The 24,284-nt window shown below is 44.6% G+C and overlaps 3 long non-coding RNA genes across 3 annotated transcripts in view; 1 reads left to right on the top strand and 2 right to left on the bottom strand.

Annotated features, from left to right (window-relative positions):
- The window catches only part of LOC140693349 (uncharacterized), a 47,812-nt gene extending 46,348 nt beyond the window's left edge, over positions 1-1,464 (bottom strand). The window contains exon 1 of the long non-coding RNA XR_012069105.1: positions 1,350-1,464. This is a non-coding gene — a long non-coding RNA (uncharacterized lncRNA). The remainder of the gene's footprint in view (positions 1-1,349) is intronic.
- Positions 1,465-4,034: 2,570 nt separating this feature from the next.
- On the bottom strand, positions 4,035-16,893 carry LOC140693343 (uncharacterized). Its single transcript, XR_012069093.1, has 5 exons — positions 16,671-16,893; positions 7,286-7,411; positions 5,974-6,033; positions 5,058-5,252; positions 4,035-4,310 (listed from the first exon to the last, which is right to left on the bottom strand). It is a non-coding gene; the product is annotated as an uncharacterized lncRNA (long non-coding RNA).
- A 4,194-nt stretch (positions 16,894-21,087) lies between these two features.
- On the top strand, positions 21,088-22,417 carry LOC140693353 (uncharacterized). Its single transcript, XR_012069110.1, has 3 exons — positions 21,088-21,253; positions 21,660-21,767; positions 22,280-22,417. It is a non-coding gene; the product is annotated as an uncharacterized lncRNA (long non-coding RNA).
- The last annotated feature ends 1,867 nt before the right edge of the window (positions 22,418-24,284 follow it).

The raw sequence follows: 24,284 nt of genomic DNA on the forward strand, positions 1-24,284 counted from the left end.
AAGGTTAAGAGGTTTGCCCAAGTAGATGGGCAACTGCATGGGGCACTGAGAAAAGAAAGAACAGACACCTGGCTCCAGACCGACCTGGGGCTACCTTGACCCTCCTCTTCTCCTAACCATCCACAGCCAGCCCATAACTGCATCCTGTCAGCCCCACTCCCCAAACGCATTCCTCACTGGCTCCCACCATCTCTCATCTGGCCCAATCCAAGAGCTTCCTACCTGGCCTCCCTGCTTCCTGAGTCCCTGCTATACATTCTCCACATTATCTTTGCAAAATGTGAGTGAGAGAAAATTACTTTAGTGCTTAAGCTATCATGACTGCTTCTCACTGCGCTTAGAGTCTACACTCCTTTCCGTGCTCCTGATGCCCTTCTAAACCTCGCGTCTCATCACTCTCACCAGCGCTGGCTCCAGTATCTCCTCAAACCTGCTGAGCACATTTGTGCCTCAGGGCCAATAGACAAGCTGCCTCTATTCCATGGGTGACTTTTCCCAGATCTTCAAATTCCAGCCTCCTTTTCACCATCTCAGCTCACATGTAACCTACTCAAAGATAACTTTCTTAACTCACTTCCCCCCAAGACTCCCATCTCAACACTGTGTTATTTCTTCATTTCAATCTGACATTGTTTCCTTATTTGCCCGATTATTTTTGTTTTCTCGGTTGTCCTTGGCCTGTATCCCCCCAGCAGCCTTGCCCAAACAGCATAAGCTCCCAGGGAGCAGCCAGTGCTGGTGCTCTGAGAAGACACATGCTGAGCACGACATTACAATCACGTGGTGTAGTGAAACGGTGTCGAACAGCAGATACAGAAAAGCAGTGAGAATTTCTCTCTTATTTTATAATTTAAATGAAATATAACATTTACTCCTATGTAATGAAGAATTTGGTAAGTCTTTGTTCCCAGTTCCTAGGCAGCAACCGCTAAAGCATCGAAATTTCCCAAGATAAGAGTGTCTTTGCTATTCATGGTGGAACCTTGGATGGCTTGTGTTCATGAGATGACTCAGGATGGGGACTGGCCAGCCAGAGACACCAACCATGTGGTTAGAGGAGTGGGGCTTTGAGCTTTGTGACAAGTGAGTGGCCACCAGGAGAGGAAGGGGCTCAAAATTTAGGGCTAAGGAAAGGTTTGACTTACAGTTAGGGTTTGGGTTAGCCATGTCGGTAGTGACCCAATAAATCATGGCTTTGTAATAAAGCCTGCAGTAAAAACTTGGGGCAATGAAGCTCAGAGCTCCTGTGAGCTTCCTGGTTGGTAACACTCTTGGAGGGCTGTCACACTCAGATGCCATGAGGACAACCCTGAGCCCTTCCCACTGGGGTGCTCTCCACAACAGCTCACCTGATGAGACCTAAGGGCTGCTGCTTGTCTGTGCTTCGAGGAGGAGCCCATTCCCTGTACAGAAGGCCCTGATCACTGGGGCAGCTGAGGTCCTCTGACGGAGGCTGAAGTGGCACTGGGAATCAGAAGCAAACAGGTGAGCGTCACTGTCACAAAATGTTCACATGTTCTGTTGATAAAATTTGGTGCTAACACTTCATGGTCATTTGTAAATAAGGGGCCCTCACTTGCCAGGAGGGATGGAGGTACCATATAATTTTTCATAATTCTCACCCAGGATTAATATTAACCCCTTGAGGGTCATTTGCAAACGTGGGTGGAAAGGAACGCTTGGATGTCACAGTCCTGGGACCACCGTGGGTACCTGGTGAGAGCCTTGCAGATGCTTAATGTTCTACAACCGGGCCAGTGTTCCACAGCAAAAATCTAGTCCACCCAAGTGCCCAAACTGCTGCAGTGGAGGGACACCTGATGGTCCAGCCCCCTCTTTGGACACCCGGAGGAACTTGGACCCTGACAGGTTAGGGGCAGGGTCAATTCTAAAACCCAGGCATTTTTGTCCCCACAATTCAGTAGTTATTCGGTGACAGCACATGGAATATAAACAACAAAGTAACTTGACATGATGTTATATATTTAGCTTACTCAAGAAACAAAGTTTAAATCCAGTCATTCTCCTTCCCACCTGACCTACTTTCCTTTGTCTTGTACTAGCACCAGATTATTACCCACCCAGCCTTAACAAGGGTCCTGACTCCACTTACCTCCCTCCCAAACACCACATGAGATGATTCCTCAGCCTGGATGTGGGACCAGCAATTACAAGAAGCTTTAGTGGAAAAGAACTGGTTATGCACAGATACCAACTAAACACTGTAGATTCCTGGTGTCCCACAATAGTAATCATGACAGCTGTTTGCAAGTGTCCCCAAAGTTCATTTAAGACTCTCACTGCTAATTTTGCTGGGACATAAATATGAAACATGTGGACTGCTGGGCTGGACTGCTAAGCTGGGTCTCTAATCCAGGAAGCTCAGTGTCTGCTCCCTGCACCCAGCTCCCTGTTCTGTTCATGCATATGCATCAAGAAGCTGTTTAGTGTCCATTTTAATATCTTAAACAGTGCATTTCAATATTGTCTTCATCCACAAATACGTGTACCACATAGTAGTAATGATCAATCTTAGTATTTGCTTTCTTTGGTCTTAGAGAGTCAGATAAATGGATAGCAAAGATAACAAAGTCATAGAGGGCTATAATATAGTATTTCCTTTATTTCAATGACAGGATTTATTTAAAGAGCTTAGATATAACATCCTTGCATTTATGGCATCATTAAGCGTCTGAAGCTGTTACATTATAAAAACTTCATTTCTAGCGAGATGTTATCAGTTAGAGAAGAGCTCCTAAATTTGAGGGGTTGCTGTCATCTCAGACAGAGTCCCTAAAAAATGTCAGCAATCTGCAGTATTGCCATCATGACAAGAACCCAGACAGATGAAATTTGGAAAGCCCTGTGGCTTTCTAGTGTACAGACATAAAATGGTATTTCAGAGGGAAAAGCCTGAATTACAGAAAGTGATAAATGAAATGGTCTAACATGCATTTCCCTTTCAAAGAACTAATATGTCTTTTGTCGATAATAACATCTGTCAGTAATTATGAAAAGAGCTGACAGATGCATAGTACTTAATATAAGCCAGGGCAGTTGTATCACTGACACAGATTCATTAATCCCCATAGCATCTCTACGAGGTGGGTACTACAATTATCCCCATTTTATTGGTGAGGAACTTGATAGACACAGAGGGTAAATGACATTTACAAGGTCGACAGCGAGAAACCAACACAGGTGTTCCAGCTTGAGTCTACGCTCTTGGCCACTTCTCTTTTTTTTTTTTTTTTTTTGGTGGTGGGGAGATAATAAGGTAATTCTGGTGGGGGGTGGGGAGGTAATTAGGGTTATATGTCTATTTTAGAGGACGTGATGGGGGCTGAACCCAGGACCTTATGCTTGCTAAGCATGTGCCCCATCACTTGAGCTGTGCCCTCCCCTCTAGAGTCTATGCTCTTAGCTGCTAATCCTCACTGTCCCACATGGTAACTGTGGGGGAAGTACAGTTCATTCATTCACTCGTTAAACTCAGCCTTCCCGGTGCCTGAGATTCAGCAGTGAACAAGACAACATGTTTCCTGCCTTAAATGAGCTTGTCGCCTCCTGATATATTATCTTCATTTTACCCAGGAAGAAACAAGGTCAAGAAGATTAGCCTTTTCCTGTTAACACCGGAGGATACATGAGGTGCTTTATTTCAATTCTGCCATTTGACTTACACCATGGGGAGGGAAAGCTGCCTTGCAAATCCTGGAGCTCACAAACCTGTTAATCCTGAATTTTTTTTAACACTGTCCCTTACTTGATACTTGATCTGAGAAAGGATGAAGTAAACCTAAAAATGTTCTAAGAGAGCTTGTGGCTTATACAAGGTAACTAACCAGCCACTGTTTACTATCCTAACAGGAATCTGTAGGCATATTTCTTTTCTTTCTCTTTTTTCCTTTTTATGGGCAGCTTTTAAAAACCAAATCAAACCAACCAAACCAAATCACTGATAATTCAACAGCAGGTTCTAAATCACCCCCAAGACAGCAGCTAAACTCGGTTTAGACTTACAATGCGGTTTCTGGTGGTTGGATTGAAGAATGTATCTCTATCCTGAATATAAAAGTCTTTCATGGAGCTCTTCTCAAATAGGGCAATGAAAAACTCTTGTTCCGGTTGTTGATACTTTCATCCACTTGGAGGACTTTCATCAAACAGCGGAAGTTATCAAAGGCTGAGGACCGGGTTTTCAAATCATTGGGCTTCAGAGGCAATATTATGTGCAGTATCTCAGCGTATGTACAGAACACCTCCCACAGGGGGTGTACTTTTGCAAATACAAGCTTGTCATCCAAAACCTATATTGGGAGAATGAAAACACAAACCAGGAAAATATTTTCACATTTTTAGTATACAGATTTTTCCTACGTTGCTGGTAGTTAAAGCACTTGTGCAAACACACACATATGTCACACTGGTAAAAGTGAAGATATAATAAAAATAGATTTGCAATACATCATACATTTTTGCCTTAAAGATAATTTCTTTGTTGAAATTACTGAAAAGTTTTTTAAATTCCTTACAGTTCCTTCATAAAATAACCAATGTTTTAGATAAAGAAAAGCAAACTTGTTAATTTTTAGTCCAAATTAGTAACTAAAAATAGAAACACCAAAATATTCTTTGCAGTGGTATTGTAATGACAATTTTTTAAATTTCTGAAACCTAGAACTATTTACATATCTGTTCAATATATTGTTAAACAGCCATTAAAAGGGATTTAAAAGATTTATATTTATTGATATGGAATATATAATAAAAGGAGAAAACAAAAAAAATGTGAAATAATAATTTTCCTTTTTGGAAGGGAAAAATATCTTCATTTGAACAAAAAAAAGTTTAGAAGGATTTTATGATCCTTTATATATAATTAAGGTACAGATGGTTTTTAATTCCACTGTTCTTTCACTTTCAATTTTGGGGGTAACTTTTTATAATAAAAAAATCTTTAAAAAGGTTCTTGCATAAATACATTAATAGATATATTTATGACTATATTCTCTGGCTATTAAAAAAGATCTCCTAGCTGTGGATCTGAAACTTACATTCCATAATGCAGATTCTGACTGACTCGCCTCCCAGCCCACAGCAAAGGCACGGCTAGTGTGACATGTTTCAAATACCATTCCAAGGAACATGCAGGCTCCCAGCCAATGGCTGCAAGGGGACTGACACTGATCTGGTTGCTCCCAGCTGCAGACCATCACAGATGAGGTTAGATCCACAGGCTCATATTTTCTCTGTCAAAAGAAATCAGAAAGTGTTAGGCTTTTACTTACACCAGGGAACAAGAATTTGTTTTTTTATGCAAAAAAATAACAACAAACCAATTTGAACCTGATGAAAAGACATTTACTCAAAACAGCACAGTAGCAATGAAGGTGCTCTGGCAGACAGGGACTTGTTGGATTCCTGTGAGTGCTGGATTCCTCACATGGAATTTCCTTGGCACTCCAGAAGGCCTGTGGTTGTCCTCATGGGTTTGTGGCCATAAGTGGCGCACAAAAGTCTCTGGCTTTGCCACAGTTTCAAAGCCTTTTTGGCTTATGAAAGGTTTTGCCCTCAAATGGAGTTTTCTTGAGTCCAGTCACTGATGTCATTTACCAGAGTTACAGTCCAGATCTGATATTCTAGACTCTTAATATCTTGCAGACATTCAAATGGTTCAGGTTTGGATGTGTATTCACCTCTGCAGGCCTGGACCAAATCCGATAAAGACACCCGGACAAGTTCAGCAAAATACAAAGAAATTTTTCTCTCTGCAAGACTGAAATGTCTGTGAAGCTATAAAAACATCTGCACCTACAAAAATAGGGAACCAACTCATCAATAGCATATCTATCCATAATGCATGGACATTCAAAATAAATACTGTATTTACTCCTATTAAATTCTATCTTGCTTTTGCCAAACTGTGTCCTAAACTGAAAGGAAAGTAGGTAAATGTAGAGAATTTTTTACCTTTTAAGAGAAAAAGGAACCCTCCTACTCGGTTGGTGGGAATGTAAATTGGTGCAGCCTCTATGGAGGACAGAAAAGAGGTTCCATAAAAAAATGAAAATAGACTTCCGTGTGATCCAGCAATCCCATTCATGGATATATGTTTGGAGAAAAATTTAATTCAAAAAGACACATGCACCACAATGTTCACAGCAGCACAATTTAAAATAGCCAAGACACTGAAACAACCCAAATGTTCACTGACAGATGACTGGATAAAGAAGTTGTGGTATATTATATATATATATATATATGTATATATACATGTATGCATATATACACACACGCATATATACACATGAACACACACACAAATGGAATACTGTTCAGCCACTAAAAAATAAAATAATGACATTTGCAATAACATGGATGGACCTACAGGTTATTATGCTAAGTGAAATAAGTCAGAGAAAGAAAAACAAATATTCTATGTATTAACTTATATGTATATCTAAAAAATAAAACAAATTAATGACTATAATAAAACAGAAATAGACTCACAGGTACACAGAACAGACTGGTGGTTACCAATGGGGAGAAGGAGAAGAGGGGAGGCAGGAAGGGGTTAGGGGATTGAGAGGTAAAAATTACTAAGTATAAAATGGATAAGTTACAGGGCTGTATCATACAGCACAGGGAAATATAGCCATTATTTTATGGTGACTTTAAATGGAATATAATCTATAAAAATGTTGAGCCTCTGTTTTGTACACCTGAAACTAATATGATGCAAATCAACTACTCAATTACAAAATTTTTAATCAAAGTTTTCTTTTCATATTATTTGCAATAAGTTAGAAGCCAGCACTGTCAACAGAAACATAGTGCAATTCACAATTTTCCAGTAATCCCATTTAGAAAATAAAAAGGAACAAGTGAAATTAATTCCAGTAATAATTACATTTATCCCAAAATATCCAATATACTATCATTTCAAAAGTGTGATTGACACTTTTAAAACTTATTAATAATATTTTACATTATTTTTGTTGTACAAACTCTTGAAAATCTATTATGTATTTTCCACTTATAGAACATCTCAATTCACAATAGCCACATGTGGCTGGTGGCTACCATACTACACAGACCAGATTATACCATTCACACTTCTGATAAATTAACTGCTCTTACTTATTTAAAAAACTTGCAGAAAAGGGTTTAGATATTCCCTCTATCAAACAAAGCAACCTTGACAGGTGGGGATTATTTTCATTATAAAGTGAAAAATAAAGGTAAGAGAGCCATGCTTACATGTATGTTAAGGTAACAATACCTTCTTAATTCATTCAGGACTTTACAATCTTTCTTCATATGCTAAGGATTCACTGTCACTGCGCAATGTTTTTCACTACTATCATCTTTGTGATTGAGAGGCTTCTGATGACCCTGCTTTGTGCTACTGTACATAAAGTAACAAAACAGAGAAAAAGACCTTATTAAAGATAATTTAGGGGGGAGGGTATAGCTCAAGTGAAAGATCATGTTCTTAGCATGCACAAGGGCCTGGGTTCAATCTCCAGTAATTCTTCTAAAAATAAAATAAATAAATAAAAACCTAATTACCACCCCCCAGCAAAAAATTAATTTATTACTTTAATTAAAAGTTTAAAAAAGATAATTTAGTGCAGGCTTATCAGGCTACAAGAGCTACAATGAATGCCCCCACCCATTAATTTAGAAGAAGTCTCACAGTATTTCTCAACATAAAGGCTAAAATATAATTGAGAACACTTCCTGATGGTCAGCATCATTTTAACAAAAATGTAGATAATTACGTCCCTGTTGTCAAATTTCTGTCAGAGTTGGGCATGGAACATTTAGTTAGTAAAAGTGATTTTGCAGCTCTCTTTGAAAGAAATGCTGAGAAATGATCTTTTCTGTTGGAAATTAGCCTGCTTTTAAATTCTTCAGTAGGCATAAGTGTTTACAAACCAGGCAGGAACTGGATTATATTTTACATATACTTTAGAAACTGATTTGAATTTTGCCCTCTACCTGCAAGGCTATTTCTTAGGTAATAACATAAGCAGGCCACTATACTAAATTTTGTTTCCCTGTTTGCTTAATCCTCACAACAACTCTGTAAGCTGCTATTATTACCCCCATATAACAGATAAAGAGCTTGAGGCAGAAAATAATTTGGGTAACTTGGTAAATGGTGGAGCTGGGTAAGACTGCAGCCAGTCTGACACTCAGGTCCATTCTTCTCACCAATGTCTGATACTGCTACCTACATTCAGCAATGACCGCTAATTTCATATTTAAGTGTGTCATTTCTAAAAGTGCAAAGCTATATTAGTACTGCTGTGTAAATTATCCGTTTGAGATGTGATTGCCAAAAAAAAAAAAAAGAAATAAAATCAGGGTGCCACTGAGGGGGGGCAAACTGCATATGGACGGACACAAGGGGACTTTGTGAGGAAAAAGTTGCACAAATCTAGAAATAGCTAAAATGGCTGACTTGTACAATTATAATGTGTGAATTTTATGGCCTGTAAATTACACCTTAATACAGATATTAAATTAAGAAACTGGGATACAAAATTAAGACTAAAACACATATATAAATCACACAAAGAACAACAGGCAAATATCATTATTTACTGCACCATTGTCCTTGATGCAGCTTCCTATCCTCACCCATTCCTGAAAGGATGATTCATTTTTAAAATAGTCTTTTAATTTATTCAGCAAATAATTTTTGATTGCCTACTATGTACCCAGGACTAGTCTAGGCAGTTGGAATAGATAAATAAACAATACAAAATCCTGTCCTCACGGAGCTTTGTTGGAGTCTAGCTGGGATGGGGGTGGAGATGACAATTCACACAACAGAGCAGCAGAGGAGGTGGCATGTTAGGAAAGAGGAACCATGGAAAAATCAAAAAAGGGCAAGGTAAAGAGAGTTTAGGGTATGGGATGAGGGTGATGTTGTATTAAATACCAGAGCAGGCCACACTGAGGACTGAGGTTAGAACTAAGGCTTGGAGGTGAGAAGTCCCAGGTGGACGGAATAACCATCACCGAGGCCAGCGTGCACTTCGCATGTTCCAGAATGGGGGCACGGCTGGAGCTGCGGAGAAGGGTCAGTGCAGATCCTGTATGGCCTTGGAGGACGTTGTAAGGACTGTGGCTTTTACCCAGAGTGAAATGGGGAGGCACTGTAGAAGGACGACACAATCTAACTTAGGTTTTCGAGGCTCACTTGACTGCCAGGTGAGAATAGTCGAAACGGGTCAGAGATGAAAGGAGGGAAGCCTCTGCGAAGGGCTGTGCAGGAGGAGAGGACAGTGGCTCAGGGTAGGGAAGCAGCAGTGGAGGCAGTAACCATGGTGAGAAGTGGCTGGGTTCTGGATATGTTTTAAAGGCAGTGTTAAACCAGATCTATTCACAGAATTCATGTGGTATGTCAGTGAAAGTCAGAATAACTCCAAGTTTTTTGACCCAAGCAGCTGGATGGATTAAGTTTCCACTAACTGAATGGGGGAGGTTGCAGGAAGAACCAGTTTGGGGTGTAGGAGAACAAAGAGCTCAGTTTTTACACATGTTGCTTTTAAGATATCAGACTTTCAAGTGAAGATGTCAAATCAGCAGAAGATTGTAAGAGTCCAGAGTTGGAGAGAAAAATTCTAGCAGGAGACAGAAATGTGGGAATCATGGGTCACACAGGTGGCACAGGAAGACATGAAACCCAGGTACTCAAACATTAAGATAACCTGGCATTAACCATAGAAGTTGTCCTTGAGGGCCTGCCTACTAGGTGTGGATATCAGTCCTATTTCCTGACCACTCGAGTTTTAAAAAGCAACTTACAAATTAATTCGTGCAAGACACTACCTCCAGTGGGTGGGTCCAGATCTGGAGTGGGAGAATTGGATGGTGCACACTACTCCCTACAGTAGAATGTGTGTGTGTGTGTGTGTACACATGTGTGTGTGCACAGGGGGATGAGATACACCTGGCTTAAGAAAAAGAGCTAGTAAGTCTAGAAGCTGAAAGATGAAAGAACATTCAGATATGGTAGAGGGAACAGGGGAAACACTGTGTACTGTAAGACATATCCCCATAATGCCATTTCCCACCATCCTTTCATCAGGAACACAGTTGGAAAGGGGGGAATTATGTAGATACGTGTGATGTACACAAACTTTCTGAGTATGTAACACAGAATATCTACATATGTAGCAAGTTAGTGATATTTATATATGCTTCAAGTTTAAAAACAAGTTCACAACAGAGGGAAAATAAAATACTGAGGAGTGGTAGAAGTATCATAGAAGGCCTTTCAATGCTCAGAATGGAAGCAAAAGCAGCTTCACCCAACAAAGAACGTCAATAAGAGTCAAGAATGTTTATATTTGCTTAAGAAATTGAGAGTTACAACTTCCTGCTTTAAAGAATTAACATAAGACAGATACCACACTATAAGCAACGTCTATACTGGAGCTTTCTTAAAGCTATTTTAGTTCCTGCTTGTTCTGATGTACTCCAGACACTCTGCAAAGAAAACCTTCTATTCAAAGGCTTAAAGGAATAAAATAAGAAATAACACTGCATTCTTTTCAGTGGTCTCTGTACTGAAAGTCACTTGCAAATGCAGCACCCTGCCACAGGTCCACATTTTTAACAATAAAGACCTTTGCGCAATTTTTCAATTGCTATGTGACTTTGGGTCAGTCTCTCACTAAGAAGCAGAATGGAGTACCAGAAAATGACACATCAGGTCTAAAACTACAGATGTGGGAGATGAACCTACACCAGGAAACAGCTAAGTGGGAGGGTAAGGTTTACCTTTTAAGTTACCGTAAGTGCAGTTACAGCTGCTCCCTGCTTCCCCTGTGAAGTGAAGAGCTAGTCTTTTCCAGAAAAGCTCTCATTCTGAGAACTGTCTTCTTTAAAATATTCGGAGATTCTCTTTTAAGGTTCTTGCACTTTTAAGCCTTTCCCCAACTCTACATCCTATAACAAGTGTAAAAATTATCCTATAGCCTATTGTTACAGAACATACGCTACAAAAGCTGAGGTTTCCCAGGGTTTGGATCCCAGAACTCTGCTACCAGATAATCCTAAAGCTTTCCTTCCATAACAGACTCTTCCGCCAATTCCCAGCTGTGGGCAAATTCGGCTTCTCAGACCAGGTAACTTTCTAACTCTGCCTACGAACACTCTGCTGCCAGTAAAGGAACTCTCAGACAGAAAGCACACAATGCCCCTAGTGAGGGTTGCCTCCTTCAATCAATCAAGATGCCATCACCAAGCAAATATTTAAACCAACTGCAAAACCTCTGAAGACAACTTACAAACAATATACTTTCTATGGAGGCATACTATTTGCTCTGGAATAGTGATTTCCATTGGAAGGAACAAAGGACCACATGACCCAAGCAATTTTTTAAAACTGCACATAACCATCCCTCTTCACGTGAGGATTCAGGCAAGACGGTCTTACAGGCCTAGGTGTAACAGAATGACAGCACCTCTAGGAGTAGGTTGAAAAGCAGCGAGGTAGACTTCTAGTGAAAGGGGGTGATGTAATAGGCCCCATCGCCCACTTACCTACCAGCACAGGACAGTCATCTCAGATCGAGAACAAACACTTTGGGAAACAGAGGTTGTTTATATTTTTATGGTATTCTGGTGGAAATAATGCCCTGAGTCATGTGAAGTTGTGGCTGCAAAATTGAACAGGGGACTGGACATTTTCACATTCAGGACAAAAATAGCCCCTGGATAGCCACCATATCTGCTCTCCCCTTTGCCTGTTCACCCCAAAAGCTGCAGGACTCTCCTGCTTGCAATGACACCCACCACTTCTCACAAATTCTTGCCAAGTTCACATCAGCAGCTGGTGGTGTCAAAGTCACCATTTGTACTGCTATGAAGTCCCTCCATTTCTTTATATCCCTTCTATTTTCTCTGTTGTCTTCCTAGCTACACTTGCATTCACAAGATAGTTACCGCACTAACATTGCCTCTGTAATCAGTCCAGGATATAGGAAGTAGAGATTCAACTGTAACCAGTCCCAGAATACTTGTCATGCCACACTAGTGTCCCAAAAAATACTCTGGCATCCCTCATCTCACTCAAAGAACCACTGCATTACTTAGAGGTTGTAAAATTAGAGGGCTTTCTCTACTGGGAAACACTGTGGCTTGTGGTAGACTTGTGATTTCAGTTTTTGCAACTACTTACAGGCAAAAAGACATGGCCCGCAAATTTTCTTCAAGCGTTTGGTATTTAAACTTTCATTAGATACAGAGCCGGTGGACTAACCGTAATCTATGAACATATGGTCATATTATCAAATAATGTTCATGTCTACCTTACAGACATGTAAGAACTTGGATTACACCTGCAAGCCTCTAGGACTTTAGAATTAGATGTGAAGCATCCTGTGAGATAAAAAACCTCCTATCCAGTCACAGAACACAATTATAGACAACATGACACTAATGTCACTGAATACATTAATATAGTCCATGTATGGTTAAGTTTCATCTCCAATTTCTCAGAGCTGGAAAGGAGATGTCTAGAAAAGCTGGAAAAGCCCAATTACCAAAACAGCTCAAAAGTTAATGCAGACTCCTGCACCTCCCAGAGCAGAGGGCGGAGGGGGCATTGCCCAACACTCTGTCCTCCCCCAGGATGTGGCATGTGGGGAAGCAGGCAGGAATGGGTGGCTGGGACTCGGAGGTGGAGAGGTGATGAAAGCAAGAGTGGAACTGCTCTGGTCCTAGAACAACAGAGCTGTAAAAAGCTCGGCTTCAGTTCAACCAACTCCCTCTCCCACTTTCCCTCCCACCTACGTGACAAACAGAGCACAGCCAGGCACTTTCTGCCCATGACGGTGACTACTAGCAGGAAAGGGACCAGGATAAAAGCATGTCCTATAAAAGATCAGTCTGATTTTAAGGCTATGTTATAAACAATGAACAGCACTGTCAGAGTGGGACACTTGTGTGGCGCTCAAGTAGGGAGGAGGAGGTTGAGGATCCATTTCCAGCACTTCCATGTCTTTTATCACTCCTATTTCTGACCTCTCCTTTGCCACTTTTTGAAGCACTGCCATCACTGGCAGGTAAAGGGGCAGCAATGTGACTTGGCCGTTTGGCTGATGGGGCTACATTTCCCAGCACTGGAATGAAAAGGCACTGGAAGAGGATCAGCTGGAAGATGTGAACTGCGGTCCTGGCCTGTGCCAAACACTAACCAGGTGACCCTGGGATAGGCTCTTAGTCTCTCTGGGCTTCCGGCTGTTTACTTATAAAAGAAGGTTTTGTCATTGCACAAATATATCCAATATGAAATGTAACATGAAAGTCAAACATAATGACATCTCACCTGCTTGCTTCAGGGAACTGTACAAGCACTGAACACTATGTGAATGTAAACACAGTCTTAAGAAAACTATTGAGGTAAAGCACTAAACTGAACATGGAGATAAAGTTTTATGGATTTTCTTGGCTTTCTTTTTTAATTGCAACACTGAATTAATAGTTATTAGCTATAATCCACACCACCACCACTGCGAATAAATAAAGAAGGTAAGCACTGCCTGGATGCCTGTTATTGCCCGATGCTAAGCAGGGTGAGGGGTATAAAGGAGGCTGAACAAGGGAGTCTTCTCCAGTTACCAGCTAAGTGAGGAGACACATTGGAAACCACCCAGGAATGGTACCAAGTCAGTACTCAAATCCAAGATTACAGACTACTGATCATAAACAGTACAGGAATACAAAGAGGAGCTAGAAGTATTTGGAATAAATAGGGAAGACTCTATGAAGGGGATGGGGCTCCAACTAGTTCTCAGGGCAATTCTAAGCTGTTTTAACTGAGGACTGGATAGGAAAAGGCTGGTGACTCCTGGTTTTTAATAAGGCACAGGTTACCCTAGGAGGCTAAGTTACATAATGATTGGAACAAATAAGGTAAGTCCAAAATGATGAAGGGTCGAGACTCCCTGGCTGAGATCTGGTTGTGTTAAGTCTTTGACTTGACTGTAGATGTGGGAGCACCAAAACTGTAGGTTGACTGAAAGGGGGGGAGAGAATATCCAAGAATTCAGCAGAAGGAAAAATTCATGTATCAGGGATGAAAGCTCTTCATCAGAGTATCAGCAATCAGAATAGACACTTGAAACCAAAAACATACAGTTCACGAAGCTGACAAAATGTGGAGGGTGGTGAGAGAAAGATAAATCAAAGACCACTCCAAGCCTTTGTGTATTCAAGACCGAAAGAATGATTATCCCACTGAATAAGTGGAGACGCTGCAAGAAAAAAGATTATGAAATCAGCTTTAGACATGTTGAATCTGACGTATGAGCTAAGAGTAGGTTTTCTCTAAGAAGCTCAAAATTCAAAACTGAAGCACAGATGTTGAGTACAGGCTTAAGATGCAGATGGACAAGACATGATAAATCTCCTAAAAGAAAACATAGGCAAAACATTATCTGACATAAATCTTAGCAACATTCTCCTAGGGTAATCTACCCAGGCAATGGAAATAAGAGAAAAAATAAACAAAAGGGACATAATTAAACTCATAAATTTCTTCACAGCAAAGACAACCATAAGTAAAACAAAAGGAAACAACAACCTACGAATGGGAGAAAATATTTGCAAATGATACGACTAACAGAGGCTTAATTTTCAGAATATATATAACAGCTCATACAACTTAATAACAAAAAAACAAACAACTCAATCTTAAAATAGGCAGAAGACCTAAACAAGCATTTCTCCAATGAAGACACAAATGGCCAATAGGCACATGAAAGAATGCTCGATATCACTAATAAACTGAGAAATTCAAATCAAAACTATAATTAAGTATCAGCTCCCATCATTCAGAATGGCCATCGCTCAAAAGTTCATGAATGATAAATGCTAGAGAGGCTGTAGAGTGAAGGGTACCCTCTTACACTGCTGGTGGGAATCTAGTTTGGTGTAGTCATTATGGAAAGCATGGAAATCCCTGAAAAAACTAAAAGTAGACTTACCCTATGACCCAGCAATCCCACATCTGGGTATATAACTGGAAAGAACTCCAATGTGAAAAGATACCTGCACACCAGTATTCACAGCACCACTGTATACAAGAGCCGAGACATGGAGGAAAGCTAAATGTAGCAACAGATGACTGGATAAAGAAGTTGTGGCATATTTATACACTGGAATACTACTCTACCATGAATAGGACAAAATAAAACCATTTGCAGCAACATGGATGGAGCTAGAGATCGTCATTCTAAGTGAAAGCAGCCAGAAACAGAAAAATATCAAATGATACCACTCATATGTGCAATGTAAAAAAAGAGAGAAAAAGACACTGTGAACTCATCTACAGAACAGAAACAGACTTGCAGACTTAGTAAACAATCAAGGTTACCAGGGAAAGGGGATAGGAAGGGATAAATTTGGGAGTTCGAGATTTACAAATGTCAGCCACTATATATAAAAAGAGATTTTAAATTAAGTTTCTTCTATATAGCACAGAAACCTATGTTCATTATCTAGCAATAACCTATAATGAAAAAGCTGATACAGCCACCAACTGAGGAAGCAGGAGAAGAAAGGAGAGTTAGTTATGCTGGGCTAGAGCCCACTTCTAAAATCCTTGTCAGCCACTGAGGCTGCCTCGAGTACACTGAGCTTTCCTCCCAGGGACAGGCTGACATGACATGCGTCCTGCAAACCTGGGGCAGCAGAGGCCGTCCACAGGTCTGGCCCTAGGGGAGATGGGAGCAAGTCCACCTGCTCCCCTTGGGGCAGCACCCCTCCCTGCAGCCCCCGCCACCTGACTGCACCACGCCTGCATCTCAGGAAACCACTGACTTGAAAACAACTGATCCACGAACCTGGGGCAGCGGCAGGGAGATGGGCAGCGACCTGGCAAGCTGGTAGACTTGCCCCCATCTCCCCCATGGCCTGTCCAGGGCTCGGCCTCTGCTGCTCCAGGCACGGTCCGCAGGTCTGCCTGCTCTCGGGCTGAGGGCACGGTGTGGTTGAAGGCAGTGACGGGTTATGGGGTCTGCCCATGGGAGCCCTTGGATTTGCTTCAAACTCCCCAGCGCATGGCCTGAGCTTGGCCTCTGCTGCCTCAGGTTCGTGGAACTCAGGTTACAGGTCAGCCTGCTCCTGGAAGGCGGGTGCTGTGCTGTCAGGGAAAGGTGGCGGCTGCTATGGCGGGATTGGGGCTGCCCTATGAGAGCGCGGGGTTTGCGACCATTTCCCGCTGCCGCTGCAGCCATCCCAGCACACTGATCACACCGAGCCCACCTCCCAGGAGCAGACTGACCTGTAACCTGAGTCCCACGAACCTGGGTCTTTAGAGGCCGCCCCCAAGGTCAGGCCGCAGGTAAGATGGGAGCAAATCCAGGGGCTCTCATGGGGCAGCCCCCATTCCATCCGAGGCCCCGCGACCGCACCGCACCCGCCTCCCAGGAGCAGGCCATGATCTGAGGGCCAATAGGAGATGCTCCGGAGCCGTCCGGCGCCCTCCCACCTCCCGGGGCTGTACCTGATCTCCTAAACCCGGGTTTAAGCTGCGGCACAAACGCGAGGTCCAGGAACTACTAATAGCGGGGTTACCACGAACCACAGCGGGGCTGGGACCCGCCTCAGGGTCCTAACGGGACGCGCAGCCGGGACCTCACCTCCGCACCCCTCCCTGGGCGTCTCTTCAGCTGCACAGCCCAGGCGTCACCCGCCGGCTCCCCGAGCAGCGCGCCCCCACCAGCGCCCTCTTAACTGTCCGGCAGCGGCAGCCGAGCCGCGGGCAAGCGGCGGCCCAGGCCCCAGGCCGTGTTCCTCTTCCAGGAGCTGGTCCAGGAGCAACCGGCTGCCGCCAGCTTCCACGCGTTCTGGGTGGGTTCCGGCGTCCGCGCGTCTGTCCGTCTGCGCGTGCGCGCCCCTCCTCCTCCCGCCCGCAGCGCAAACTGCTCGGGTGGGTCTCCTGCTTTACCGGCCCTGGCCGCTGGGGCCGGGAGGAGCCAGGTGGGGCCCCTCCTGCTTGTCCCGCCGGGTCTCCATCCCCAGAGCCTTCACCCAGCCACTGACTGGGTCCTGGCACTGAACTAGAACCACGACTGCCCTGGGCCAGGCCACACCCCGCCAGCCCCACTTCCCCTGCACACCTTTTCCTCCCTGTTACTACCTTCCCACCCCTGGCCAGGCCCAGTCTCCCACCAGACCTTGAAGACACTGCTCCTTCTCCTCACACCGAGGTCCCTGCCCTGACACTCCATCCTGCTAGGTCCTAACCTATGGCCCCTACACCCACAAGCTTACCCCTCATGCCTCAGCACAGGACACCCAACATCCTGAAATTATCCCCCTCACCTCTCAGCCAGGTCATTTCCACTCTGATTGGGCCCCACACCTCTCAACCTGTACTCCCACACCATGGGATCCCCTTAAATCTGAGTGCACCCCTACCCTGAGCTCACTCACTCACCCTTCACCCTGTGGTTGGGGTGGGGAAATCCGTGCTCCAGTAATGATGACTACTGCCACCAGTGGGGGATCGAGCCTAGTGTGCACCTTCAGAGTTAATGTCTGAGGCTACAGGGTGAGGCAGGCTGGGATGAAGGTGGTTCCAATTCCTGCCTTGGCACCCTGATCCCCGCAGCCTGTGCCTGAACTGACCTGATGGGTCAGGTTGATCCCAGACTGCCAGCCACTGGCCTTGGGCTTTCGGTGGTTGATGGTCCTGATGGTGATCTGGACTCCTAGGGCGGAGGCACTGGGCACGCGGACCTTTGGGGTGGGGGAGTTCAGAGTATGCACTTAATCCCAGGGTTAGACATCAGATGGTGGGCTGTGTGCATGGGGCTTTGTGCATGGCATGGACTCAGCACAGGTGGGTGCAGGGAACTTGTTCATTCACACCAGGCCAGAGGGAAGAGGGAAGGAAGCTGTCAAGGCGTCAAAGTGAGGAAGCCAATGTTTTAGAGCAAAGTAGGAAGGTGCACTGGCCAGGCCACCATGGATCTCACCGCGACGCTGGTCCCTTGCATCAGGGGAGACTGGCAGTTGACTGGCCAATGAGACATCCCCTGCTGTGGTATAGTTTACAGGCAATTGAAGGGATTTTGAAAGGTAATTTTAATCCAATAATTTTCAGTTTCTCTGTGGTAGATTAGGTCCAAAATCATGGTGAATCTGGCAGGGATCCTGCCTGAAATCCAGCCTGGGACAGTGGAGGACCCACCCAGGAATCATCCACTTAGCTCTCACCAAAAGTCACTGTAATAGAGAAGAACAAATCTGACTCCATATTGGATCTGTTCCTTTTCCTTTAACCCTCTGCCGTGTTATCTAGGCTTAGACTTGCAAGCTCTGCACTTTTTGTAAAACAGTGTTGCCTTTAGCCTGAAATAAACAGGAGAGCCTATTCTCAAAAGTCTGAGCTTTAAGGATATTAACACTTTGCACTCCTATAAAGATAACAAGTTGCAGAATAGAAAAAGTTTGTTTTGTTGCAGGTTTTGCAGGAACACCATGATCTGACCCACGTGGACAGCTGCAAAGGATTCCAAGAACAAATAATTCCTACACCAACAAGTTTGCAACAACCAACCACAGCCCCTCCCCTTTTTAGTAGAAAAGGAGCCTGAAGTTGACATGGGGAAGATGGTTCTCCAAGATATTAGTCCGCCATTATCTTGGTTTACAGCTGTTTACGTAGACCAGGTCATAGTGCCTCTGTAAATCCCCTAACAAAACAAAAGTAGTTTTCTATTCTACAACCTGTTGTCTTTATATAAGTGCAAAAGTGTTAATATCCTTAAAGATCAGAGCCTTGAAAGTAGGCTCTCCTGTATATTTAAGGCTAAAGGCAACATTGTTTTACAAAAGGTGCAGAGCTAGTAAAACTAAGCCTAGAAAAGAGGGCAAAGGGTTAAAGCCAAAAGGACAGATCTTCTATGGAGTCAGATTTTTTCTTTTCTATTATACTATATTCTATTTTTGTTTTAAGTATATAAGAATAAAGTTTAGCCTTTTCCCATTTTAAATTGTGCAATTTTAAGGAGCATTAATTGCATTCACAGTGCTGTGAGACCAGCACCACTTGTTTCAGACTATTTTCTTCCTCAAAGTAAAAGCTTGTATACAAAGAGCACCCCACGTCCTACCTCGCCCAGCCCATGACAAGCCCTAATCCCCTTTCTCTCTCTATGTCTTTACGTATCCTGGAGGTTCCCTATCAGTGAAATCGTATAAAAGGTGGCTTTTTTTGGGTTTGTCTGCCCACATATCTTAAGTAGGGACGGGTGAATTATTTTTTTTTCACGTGAATTAGCATTTTTGTATTTTGAGAGGAGAGTCCAGATGGATTAAAGATGAGACGTACCAAATGAAGCCCTTTTAGTAACTCTGTGTATAATCTCGGGGTAGGCACTGCTGTTCTAAGTGTGAAATCAGAGCCAGAAGGGAGATGCTTAGCTCTTCTTGTGGCAAAATAAATCCAAACAAAAGCAGAAAACAAAGGCCAAGAAAGACAGCTGGAAAGACAAACCACAGCCTGGAAAAACCTTTCCTCATGACCCAAAATCGGAAAAAAGCTTCACATCCCTGTGGTCCAAAAAGCTCTTGAAGCCCAGTGTTCTGAAAAGAAACAAAACACACAGAGTCAGTTCCAACGAGAGGCAGTGCAGGTGGCCGGTTTGTACTGGAGATGCTTGACCTCTCAGGTGAGGACACAGGCAGACAGACAGACTGCAGAGACAGCATTGGCCACCATCACCCTGGCAGGTCTTTAGCCCGGTGACAACCAGCCCTGGTGACAACGTGAGCAGGCAGAGGCCCCAGGAGGTAGCCTGGAAGGAAGAGCAAATGGACGCTCCTCTCCGGCAGAACAAGGTGTAGGATGCATCAAAGTGCCACAGGTGCATCCCTTCCCTAGCAGTGCTGAGCCTTAGAGAAGATCCCACCAAAGTGCTTGCACAATTTTCAAAGATAATGTTTCTTCAGTAACATGAATTCAAAATAATCAATATGTCGTCAAGGGATTTTCAGAAGTGACCTGCCCTGGACCCGTACAATACACACACATAAATACACACATATACACATAAATATATACACACATACATACAGGAAAAGAGACAGACAGACTGAAACACAGAGAAGCAGGGGGAGACAGAGAAACAGAGAGAGAGACAACTCAGAGAGGCACTGAGAGACAGAGACAGAGAGAAGGAACACTGGAGCTGGTAATGAGTGGAACTCACATACATTTTCACAAGTCAGTCTATGTGTCAGAACCTGGTCCCAAAGTCGATCCACCCTCCAGGGGAGGGTGTGGGGATCCCACAAGGGTGTGGGAACAGAAGGCAAAAAATAGGAAGCCATTGTGGGGCCGCCCACCACAGAGGCCGAGATGGGACACTGGGCCTGTATGTCAACATGACAGAATGACCTAGGAGGTTGTATGCCATAGCGGACGATGTCAGAGTTGTATTTAATTTCGGTCTCACGACTGGGAGCGGGGAAGCAAGCAGCAAGGAAAGTGACTTTCTCCAGACCCCAGGGCAGACCCCGGCCTGTGTGGGGTGTGCTTTGAACTCTGCCAGCCCTCTGTGGGGTCCTTCCTTTGCTGAGTCTGTGCACGATCTCCCTGTGATGCCAGCCCGTGGGGGTGACAGAAGCAATAGGTGTTTCTAGGTCTAGAGACAGGATGGGTTCTCTAGGAAGCAGGGGCCAGAATGATCCCCACTGTGCTGATGGGGGATTGGGGAGGCCCTGAGAGGCACATGGCTTGTCCAGGATGATAACACTGCTGAGTAGGGGGAGCCAGGTCTGAACCCAGCTGTGTCTTCAGAGCTGCGGCACTGGTTGCATCCAGGCCTCCCCAGGGCTATGGGGGGGGCCTGAGTTGGTGTCACTGTGTGTGGACATGGCATGGAGTGAGAAATGAGAGATTGGAAGCCCAGAAAGGCCCTTGAGGAGCTTTGTGTCAGGAGGAAGCTTGGAGAAGTGGACCCCAGGAAGTGACCTCACTTCCCTGGCAATAGAGCCCAACAGAACTTGGAACCGAAGTCACCAGGCACCCGCTCTGTAGAGAAGTCCCTACTCAGCTCACCTGGTTGGAGACAGAGGCATGTTCTGCTGCATCCCATTATCCTGAGGCCACAGGCCCCGGAAAGCCCTCAGCGAGGGTCTCTACCAACGCTGCCGGCACTGGGTCAGGTCTCACCCAAGGCGCCTCTGGCCTTTTGGCCAGAGAGACCCAAAGGTAACACAGGGAGGCCCAGGGCAGGCCCCCCCAGGCTGGGCCACCACTCAGATCCCATCCAGGTAGCCACACGGCCCCATCCTGCCTGGTGGAGGTGGAGCAGTCATGTTGGGGATGGGTATCTGCCTCAAGAAAGAGCAGGACAGAGGCCTGGGGGCCCGGTCACGTAGACAGCCCAGGACAAAGCTGGCTGGCTGGGATGTGGAGAGCCGGGGAAGGGTCCTGCCGCCCGAGGTGGAGCCCATGCTCTCTGGGTATGCATTTTCCCTCCCGGATGTCTGAGCTGAACAAGGTTCCGGTCTGATCTAGCAGCAGAGGGTAGAGTCTACAGAATCAGGAGTGTTCCTGGACGGGAAGGACTCTGAGACTTCCATGCTGGGTCAGCTGCTGGTCACTATCATTGCAGAGCCAGATACCACATGTTGAAAAGAAGCTGATGAATAAGAACACCAACGCCCCCTCCCCAAGTGAAGGACTGGTGTGTCACTCTTCTGAGGGCCAGCGCAGACTCCTGGTGGGTCTGGATATGGAGGGGTCCCCACCACCATGGCCCACAAATCAGTGGGGCAGGCCTCCGACCCAGACATCACCCAGGGCTCTCCCAGGGACCTACCCGGGGCTGACGGGTAGCTCAGCACACCCTGGTCTGACCTGGAGCACTGTGCCCACCTCGCTGCAAGTCAGGTGGAGGACCAGGAGCCCCCGAAGCAGAGACCAAAGGTCAAAAAAGCAGGGCTGGTGCATGTGTGTAGGTGAGGGTGGGGCGAAGGCTGGGCCACACAGGGAGGTGTCCCTAGAGGCTACTGTTGGGACCAGAAAAAAGAATGGCCTCAGAACACCTGTCTGGAAAAATTCAGTCACAGAATACATCCTGTGGGCACTTTCTGGGTGGGAGCTGTCTGGAAAGCTCTGGGAAGATTTCTGTCCTTGTAGAGGCACATGGAAAGGGAGGCAGGTGTGTAAATTTTTCCTCTCTCACAGCATGAGATCTTCCACAAGACTTAAAACTCTCTCCACTTCCAATAGTTACAGAGGAGGCAGGGGCAGGGGAAGATGTCAGAGACCAAAAATGGGACGAACTGGATCCAGCAGGAGACCTCGAGCTCCCTCCTGCCGCTCCTGCAGCTCCTCCTGAACCTGCGTCTGCAACTGGACTGCTGGGCAACGGAGAAACAGTTCAGGCATCACCACCACCTGGGGTAGAGCCCCCTCTGCACCCACCCACACCTTCTCCAAAATGTTCTCCAAAATTCCACCGTCAGTCCCCCCACAAACTTGACGTCCCTTCCGCTGGAGATGTTTTTGTTTCATTTTCTTTAGTTTCCTTTGCTTGTTTCACATCATTTATGACATCCTTTATTTTTCTTTTTAGAGTTTCATGTAATAAAATGTAGACTTTTCCCCTTTTAAATTGTGCAATTCAGGAGCATTAGGGGCATTCACAATGTTGTGCGACCATCACTACCATCTAGTTTCACACTATTTCTTTCCTCAAAGTGAAACCTTGGATCCAGAGCATGCACTCCCCTCCCTCCTCACCCAGCCCCTGACAACCCCAAGTCCTCTTTCTCTTTGCGTGTCTTTATCTCTACTGGTTGTTCCCTGCCAATGAAATTTTAAAAAAGGATTTTTTCCTTCCTGCCCACATGTTTTCACCTGGGGCTGAGGATTTTTGTTTGTTTTCACTTGAAACAGCATTTTTATTATTTTCAGGGGATATGCAGGGGGATTAAAGATGTGATGCACAAAATGAAGCCCTTTTGGTAACTCTGTGCATAATCTCAGGGTAGACACTGCTGTTCCCCCTGTGACACCACAGCCAGAAGACACAAGGGAGATGCTTAGCTCTTCCTGTGGCAAAAACAAAACCAAACGAATCAAAAAAATTAGTAAAAGCCCAGAAAAATTGCTTGAAAGGCAAACCACAACCTGGAAAATGCATTCCTCATAACCCAAGGTTGGAGAAATTTTTCCCATTCCTGTAGTCCAAAATCCTTTTGAAACTCAGTGTTCTAAACAGAAACAGAACAGACATGGGCAGTTCCAATGAGAGGCAATGCAGGTGGCCAGTGTGTGTTAGAGATGCTTGACCTCTCAGGTGAGAACAGAGGCAGACGGAAACAGTGCAGAGACAGCATTGGTCACCATCACACTGGCGGTTCTTTAGTCAGGTGACAACCAGCCCTGGTGACAATGTAAGCAGGCAGAGGCTCCAGCAGATCCCCTGGAGGGAAGAGTGAAGGGACGCTCCTCTTCAGGAGAACAGGGTGCAGGACGCATCAAAGGGCGACAGATGCATCTCTTCCTCAGAAGATCTGATACTTAGAGTTCATCCTGCTAAAATCCTTACACACCTATTCAAAGATGCCTTTTCAAGGGTGTTCATCACAGCACTGGTTGAAACAGTCGGAATTAAAGCAACAATAATATTGATGTAGAGGGGATGGGGTCCATTCGTTCTGGTTCATGTGGATGAATGAATGCTGTTCAGTTGGAAAAGTGGGTGCCTGGTCTCAACCCAATGTCAAGGGAGGCCTCAGGGTGGAAGTATGCAGACCCACTCTCTGCATCCAGGGTCCCATCTGCACGACCACATGTGTGTGAAATCAATATAGATGGAAATTGATCTGATTGTGAGTGTGTGAGAGACAGAGATGGAGAGAGACATACTGAGAGACACAGAGACTGAGACATAAGCACCAAATCATTCATGACAGACACCGCTGTGGGTGGGAATTACAAATCACTTCTTTTTTAGGCAATATTTCATTTTTTTGTACTGTGTCTGTATTACTCTACTAATTCTAAAAGGATTAAAATCCTATGCTAATGTGACCCATTCATTACTCATCTATGGAGTAATTAAAGTACATTAATCCTATTTTTAAAAGAATTTAAAGCCTTCTCAGGACTCAGTTCCATTTCAGCTCAGTGGAAGCAGAGGTTCTCCAGGAGGTCGTGTCTCTTCTGAATCAGCATCCAATACAGGTGAGCAAGAAGTACCCGACTTGGACACTGAAGACTACAATAG

The sequence above is a fragment of the Vicugna pacos genome, unplaced genomic scaffold (assembly GCF_048564905.1).
Source record: "Vicugna pacos unplaced genomic scaffold, VicPac4 scaffold_19, whole genome shotgun sequence".
NCBI classification, from domain to species: domain Eukaryota; kingdom Metazoa; phylum Chordata; class Mammalia; order Artiodactyla; family Camelidae; genus Vicugna; species Vicugna pacos.